This window comes from Pangasianodon hypophthalmus, chromosome 12, assembly GCF_027358585.1.
Source record: "Pangasianodon hypophthalmus isolate fPanHyp1 chromosome 12, fPanHyp1.pri, whole genome shotgun sequence".
Lineage (NCBI taxonomy): Eukaryota > Metazoa > Chordata > Actinopteri > Siluriformes > Pangasiidae > Pangasianodon > Pangasianodon hypophthalmus.
Window position 1 is genome coordinate 24352204 of NC_069721.1, and position 8161 is coordinate 24360364.

The window sequence follows — 8161 nt, forward strand, 5'->3', positions numbered from 1 at the left end:
AAGCACTAACACTCGCCATCAAACACCAGCAAATACTAACACTCGCCATCAAACACCAGCAAATAGTAACAAACACCATCAAGCACTAACACTCGCCATCAAACACCAGCAAATACTAACACTCACCATCAAACACCATCAAGCACTAACACTCGCAATCAAACACCAGCAAATACTAACACTCACCATCAAACACCATCAAGCACTAATACTCGCCATCAAACACCATCAAGCACTAACACTCACCATCAAACGCTATCAAGCACTAACACTCGCCATCAAACACTAGCAAATACTAACAAACACCATCAAGCACTAACACTCTCCATCAAACACCAGCAAATACTAACACTCTCCATCAAACACCATCAAGCACTAACACTCACCATCAAACACCATCAAGCACTAACACTCGCCATCAAACACCAGCAAATACTAACAAACACCATCAAGCACTAACACTCTCCATCAAACACCAGCAAATACTAACACTCGCCATCAAACACCAGCAAATAGTAACAAACACCATCAAGCACTAACACTCGCCATCAAACACCAGCAAATACTAACACTCTCCATCAAACACCATCAAGCACTAATACTCGCCATCAAACACCATCAAGCACTAACACTCGCCATCAAACACCAGCAAATACTAACAAACACCATCAAGCACTAACACTCGCCATCAAACACCAGCAAATACTAACAAACACCATCAAGCACTAACACTCGCGATCAAACACCAGCAAATACTAACACTCTCCATCAAACACCATCAAGCACTAACACTCACCATCAAACACCATCAAGCACTAACACTCGCCATCAAACACCAGCAAATACTAACACTCTCCATCAAACACCAGCAAATACTAACACTCACCATCAAACACCATCAAGCACTAACGCTCGCCATCAAACACCAGCAAATACTAACAAACACCATCAAGCACTAACACTCTCCATCAAACACCAGCAAATACTAACACTCGCCATCAAACACCAGCAAATAGTAACAAACACCATCAAGCACTAACACTCGCCATCAAACACCAGCAAATACTAACAAACACCATCAAGCACTAACACTCGCCATCAAACACCATCAAGCACTAACACTCTCCATCAAACACCATCAAGCACTAACACTCACCATCAAACAGTAAAACTGAACATCAAACACCATTCACAGGGACGTGTACAGTGGAAGCTCCACATTACCAGATTAAAAAGACGTGTGTAATTGTTGATATGGTGAGGTTTTCTGTAAGGAGATGTTTATTTAACGTTTATGGAAGGAGTCTCCAGTGTCAGCGCTTTGTAACAGTCAGAGGTAAAGCTGTAACTTCAAGTTTTCCGAAATCCTCCGATGTGTGTTAAAGAAGCCATCTTATGTGTCCTAATCTGTTATTTTTGTAAGATCAGGGTGTGTGCGTGAAAGAAAGAGAGAGAGAGGGAGAGAGAGAGAGAGAAAATGATGGACAGAAACAGATGATTATAATTGCTACTCAGACCTCTCTTGTATTCTCGAATTCCCAGGTACTTCACCATTCTGTGTTTGCAGTGGATTAAACAGAAAAGCACATGACAACAACAACAACAACAACAACAACAACAAAATAGTTCATAAATAAATCAGCAAGAGGAGAGTAGAAAGCGCAGACAGAGGTGAATGAACAGAATGGAGATGAATTCAGAGGCACTGAAGCATGCTAATGATTCTAGCATACAGATAAACAGGTGCGTCGCTAAAAGTTTATGTTAATCACAGCAATCAGCGAGTTTTTGTTGGTCCAAGTCAAAGCAAAAAAGACAATCACAAGGCATCATGCATATTTATTACACTCCAACTGCACGCTATCATTTGTTAAGCATTATCATGATCACGGCTAATCTTAAAATATGATGTCGCGTGCTGTGATCATCCTGCGAGATGCTTCCAGACATTCCAGATGAGAATTTCTCAGTGTTTGAGTAAATCATAAAGTTCATGTAACATCATCAATGTACTATATGCTAAATGTAATTAATATTGGTTTAAAAAATTACAACTGCCATTTTAAATCATTAAATTATCTATAAAAGGTATGCTTTCAAGTCAGATGCCCTCAAAAGACATTAAACACCATCAGATACTAACATTCACCCTCGAAAACACCCTCAAACACCACCAGATACTAACATTCACCTTCAAACACCATTAAACACCATCAGATACTAACATTCACCCTCATACACCACCAGATACTAACATTCACCCTTGAACTCCATTAAACACCATCAGATACTAACATTCACCCTCAAACTCCATCAGATACTAACAAGCTCCCTCAAACACCATCAAACACCATCAAATACTAACATTAACCCTCAAACTCCATCAAACACCATCAGATAATAACATTCACCCTCAAACACCATCAAACACCATCAGATACTAACATTCACCCTCAAACACCATCAAACACCATCAGATACTAACATTCACCCTCAAACACCATCAAACACCACCAGATACTAACATTCACCCTCAAACACCCTCAGACACCAACAGATAATAACATTCACCCTCAAACACCATCAGATACTAACATTCACCCTCATACACCACCAGATACTAACATTCACCCTTGAACTCCATTAAACACCATCAGATACTAACATTCACCCTCAAACTCCATCAGATACTAACAAGCTCCCTCAAACACCATCAAACACCATCAGATAATAACATTCACCCTCAAACACCATCAAACACCATCAGATACTAACATTCACCCTCAAACTCCATCAGATACTAACAAGCTCCCTCAAACACCATCAAACACCATCAGATACTAACATTCACCCTCGAAAACACCATCAAACACCATCAGATACTAACATTCACCCTCAAACTCCATCAGATACTAACAAGCTCCCTCAAACACCATCAAACACCATCAGATACTAACATTCACCCTCGAAAACACCCTCAAACACCATCAGATACTAACATTCACCCTCAAACACCCTGAAACACCACCAGATACTAACATTCACCCTCAAACACCCTCAAACACCATCAGATACTAACATTCACCCTCAAACACCATCAGATACTAACATTCACCCTCAAACACCCTCAAACACCATCAGATAATAACATTCACCCTCAAACACCCTCAAACACCATCAGATACTAACATTCACCCTCAAACACCATCAAACACCATCAGATAATAACATTCACCCTCAAACACCACCAGATACTAACATTCACCCTCAAACACAAACACCAACAGATAATAACATTCACCCTCAAACACCATCAGATACTAACATTCACCCTCAAACACAATCAAACACCATCAGATAATAACATTCACCCTCAAACACCATCAAACACCATCAGATACTAACATTCACCCTCAAACACCACCAGATACTAACATTCACCCTCAAACTCCATCAGATACTAACAAGCTCCCTCAAACACCATCAAACACCATCAGATACTAACATTCACCCTCAAACATAATCAAACACCATCAGATAATAACATTCACCATCAAACACCATCAGATACTAACATTCACCCTCAAACTCCATCAGATACTAACAAGCTCCCTCAAACACCATCAAACACCATCAGATACTAACATTCACCCTCAAACATAATCAAACACCATCAGATAATAACATTCACCCTCAAACACCATCAGATAATAACATTCACCCTCAAACACCATCAGATACTAACATTCACCCTCAAACACCATCAAACACCATCAGATAATAACATTCACCCTCAAACTCCATCAGATACTAACAAGCTCCCTCAAACACCATCAAACACCATCAGATACTAACATTCACCCTCAAACTCCATCAGATACTAACAAGCTCCCTCAAACACCATCAAACACCATCAGATACTAACATTCACCCTCAAACATAATCAAACACCATCAGATAATAACATTCACCCTCAAACACCATCAGATAATAACATTCACCCTCAAACACCATCAGATACTAACATTCACCCTTAAACACCATCAGATACTAACATTCACCCTCAAACTCCATCAAACACCATCAGATACTAACATTCACCCTCAAACACCACCAGATACTAACATTCACCCTCAAACACAAACACCAACAGATAATAACATTCACCCTCAAACACCACCAGATACTAACATTCACCCTCAAACACAATCAAACACCATCAGATAATAACATTCACCCTCAAACACCATCAAACACCATCAGATACTAACATTCACCCTCAAACACCATCAGATACTAACATTCACCCTCGAAAACACCCTCAAACACCATCAGATACTAACATTCACCCTCAAACACCATCAGATAATAACATTCACCATCAAACACCATCAGATACTAACATTCACCCTCAAACACCATCAGATACTAACAAGCTCCCTCAAACACCATCAAACACCATCAGATACTAACATTCACCCTCAAACACCATCAGATAATAACATTCACCCTCAAACACCATCAGATACTAACATTCACCCTCAAACTCCATCAAACACCAACAAATTACATTTCTAATAAGTAGATTTTAAAAATATTTTTGTTGTATTTTTATATTTGTAATTTACATGCTTTTTCATCAGCTTTGTTTTATCAGAGATTATTTCTTTCTTCCATAAAGAGGAAACTTCTAAAACCCTCTGCAGTTTATTAGAACAATATAGAGTTAGGTTTTTCTTTTAAAAGCAGACACGGTGTAATTATTTCAGCTCCTTAGCGCAGCACTACTTCAAACAAAACCCCAGCGTTCTGGCACAAGCACCAGATCATAATTTCCGTCTCATTTCTTTCTCAGGCTTTGTAATTGATCCTTTTCCCTCAGCCCAGACAGCCACCCATGGCTTCGAGTTCTCCTCGCCCACAGCCTAGCGCCTCTTTCAGCATCCATCATTCACCGTACACATCCACAGGGCGAGTGAGATGTTTGCATTTCCACCTCTCTCGCTCACTCTGTGTCTGTATGAAGATAGAGAGTGAGTGTTGGTCCACAGGAGGCCCCTGGTTTTCATATTACACCATCAGAAATTCCTGCGGTGCGCTGACACAGAGCTGCGAGTGTTCAGAGACTCGGCTCGTGAGCGCTAACACAGTTAACAGACAGCTCTATATTTAGCGCCTGCTGGAAAAGCCTGAAAATTCGGCTCCTGACTGCAATCTACACCCTGATCACCCTGAGAGCAGTTCTGCTAAAGCATCGGAGTGTGATGTCCAGCTAAACCAGGAGCATTTAACAAGCAGGCTCGGCGGGTAATTAGCCAGTTACAAGCTCCACCCACAGCTTGGTTACTTGCTGTTTTGGTGAATTTTTCGAGCTAAGAAGCTACCATGATGAGGAGAAATTTAGGTTATGAGAATCAGGGACGGTAGAATCCAACAGCAAGACCTTTAGTACAAGTTAGGAAACATAGATGATGTTCAATTATGATTATGAAAAGACCAAAATGAAAAGATCAGATTCAACCCAAAAGGTAACAACATTGGCTACAAGAAAAAAAATTCCTAGCAGGTGAAAAAAACAATGTGAAACTGTAAAAAAATGAAAGTATACGTACCAAAACAGAGAAAGTACTGTCAATGTAAGTGCCAAATTAAACTGATTTTAATTTATATATAACAAGCTGTACAGATGAGATAAGTTCATCTTTATGAAGCCTTGTTTATTGATGAATTTTAGGATTTCTTAGTGAACATTTGGGGTCTTTTAGTCGTTCCTATTTTGCTGTGTTTCAATGTACTGACCTTAATCTTTAATTATTTATGAGTGCGGATCCACTCCTGCTGTTCCTACAGCTTCTTCCAGGAGCAGTCCATGGTCATTACACTCAGCTGTGTGTAATTTGGCCTCTCTTTATAAATCCCTGCTGCTTTCAAGTCCTCCTCGGAGGTTCGTGTGTATGAGTTCGGAGGTGGTGATTACGACGTAGTGTGTGTGTGTGTGTGTGTGTGTGTGTGTGTGTGTGTGTGTGTGTGTGTGTGTCTGTTTAAGTGCTTCTGGTCACAAAAATGGGCAGCTTGAGAAAACTTCTTTTGTGTTTGTTTATTCTTTTGGATAATCAATGACAAGAAGATTATTTATCTTTTTTGAAAGAAAATCGAACAGTTAACATGCAAAATTATAACTCAAATCGTACCATCTGCTGTACGCATCTGCTGTATGATGGCCAACAACATTGTTACTGACACACACCCAAATCAGAAAAATATGAGTTCCACACCTCGGAATTGTGATATTTCTGACAGGACTTGAATCGAGCATTTGTTTCTTTTTGCTCTTTGTGAAATCTTGATTGCAGTTTAGTATATCTAACTCGTAGGTCCTTTGTCTGGTTTCTTGTTGTTTTTATGCCCTTCTTTGAAGGACTTACAATGCATTTTTTGGACTATTAAAGCCACTTCTAAGAGAAGGAGAAAACAAAAAGAAGTGGAAAGAAAGATAAGGAAGAGAGAAAAACAAATGTAAAAAATCCAGAAAAAATAAGAAAAAGGAAAGAAAAATATTATGCATGTGCGTGTGCTCTTTAAGAAATCAAAAATAAAAGCAAAATTTGTGTCTTTTTCCTCCTAAGAAAAACATCAGATGAGCCAATCGACATGTGAATCTGGAATGATTGTGAGTTGAAGCCCCGCCCATTTCACCCTATCTTACATTAATAATGTTTAGGTCGGTTGGTCTTGACTCGACTCGACTCGATTGTCCTGCTGGAAAGATGTCACAGTTAACGTTTGTTTTGAATGTATTGGGATCATTAATGTGAAATAAACTCTATCAGTGGCTGTAGCTAACATTAGACACGTATAGAGTTAACACCAGTTAAACTGGTTTGTTAGCGACGTTACTGAAAGTTCTGCCACCAAACATTTTCAGCCAAAAATGCTCAAAAAAGCAAGTTATTTTTGGCCAAAAAATCTAATTTTAATCTTAACGATAATCAGAAAGTGACTCAGACATATTCAAACCTTTTGAGCAGAAGATAAACGGTGTAAACGTCAGCCATGTGGAAATATTTTGTCATTTCTATGAGAGATATTAGACTAAAGATTTGAAAAAGAAATATACTGTTATTTTTAATTAATTAATTTTAAACCCCTCCACCCACATTTCTATGATGGACAAAATGTATCACAAAAATACTTTTATTTAATGTGTCCAAAAATTGGACAGATTCAATGATTGAATTTTGCTGCAAATTACTTCAAAGACCATGTTGGCTTTGCTTGTTTGAATCCTCTCCTCCTGCACTGATTTTCGTAGCTGAATAGCCAATTAGAGCCAATCATTTTTTTTCTCCTTCTGGCCTCAAACAGCATCATAACCTTCTCAGTTAGCCAACACGGCACAGGAACCCTAGCACAGTGGCGTTAGTGAATCTGGGGCGTTAGTTGGTGTTTGTCTTCCTGTTATGATGATGCTTGGATGTATAATGGCATCCTTCAGGGAATGCATCCTGTCAAATCACGAACTGAAATCAAATCCTGTTGTGAAACTTTCCTGTTTAGCTTCCTGTTTGCGTCTTCATCTTGTGTGTTCTGCCCTTCTTCTGTCATACATCACTGTTCATGTTACTACATGTTACTACAAATCTGCAATGATCATAAAATGCAGTAAATTAATACCATGTTTCAAGGCTCTTGTTCAGCGTGTGTTTAGAGTCTCCAGTGTTAGCTTGGTACAACTTTTCCGTCCTGTGTGCCTTAAAAACACACCAAACACACAGCAGGGATTTAACTTCAGCCTAAACACTAACTCCACCTAAAAGCTGCTCAACACCTGCATTCGGAACAATAGAGGGCTTGTTGTGATTTATCACTGTCATGATCCTGCTTACGCTATTTTCCAGCCAGGGAAGCTAGACACTCAACAGAGGCACAGTGTCTTCCCCTGAGCTCAGTCCCACACTGCAGAAATCCTTCTACTGCTGAAACACATCACTGAAGCACAGCATTGGTTATTTCACACTCAGTGTATCTGTTTATACAACTGAGGTAACAATCTGCATGGATCTTTTGTCTTCCAGAGATAACCTCCAGAGAGAGAGAGAGCGAGAGAGAGAGAGCGAGAGAGGGAGAGAAGCGGGTGAGGGAATGACTATTTATAGCTGTT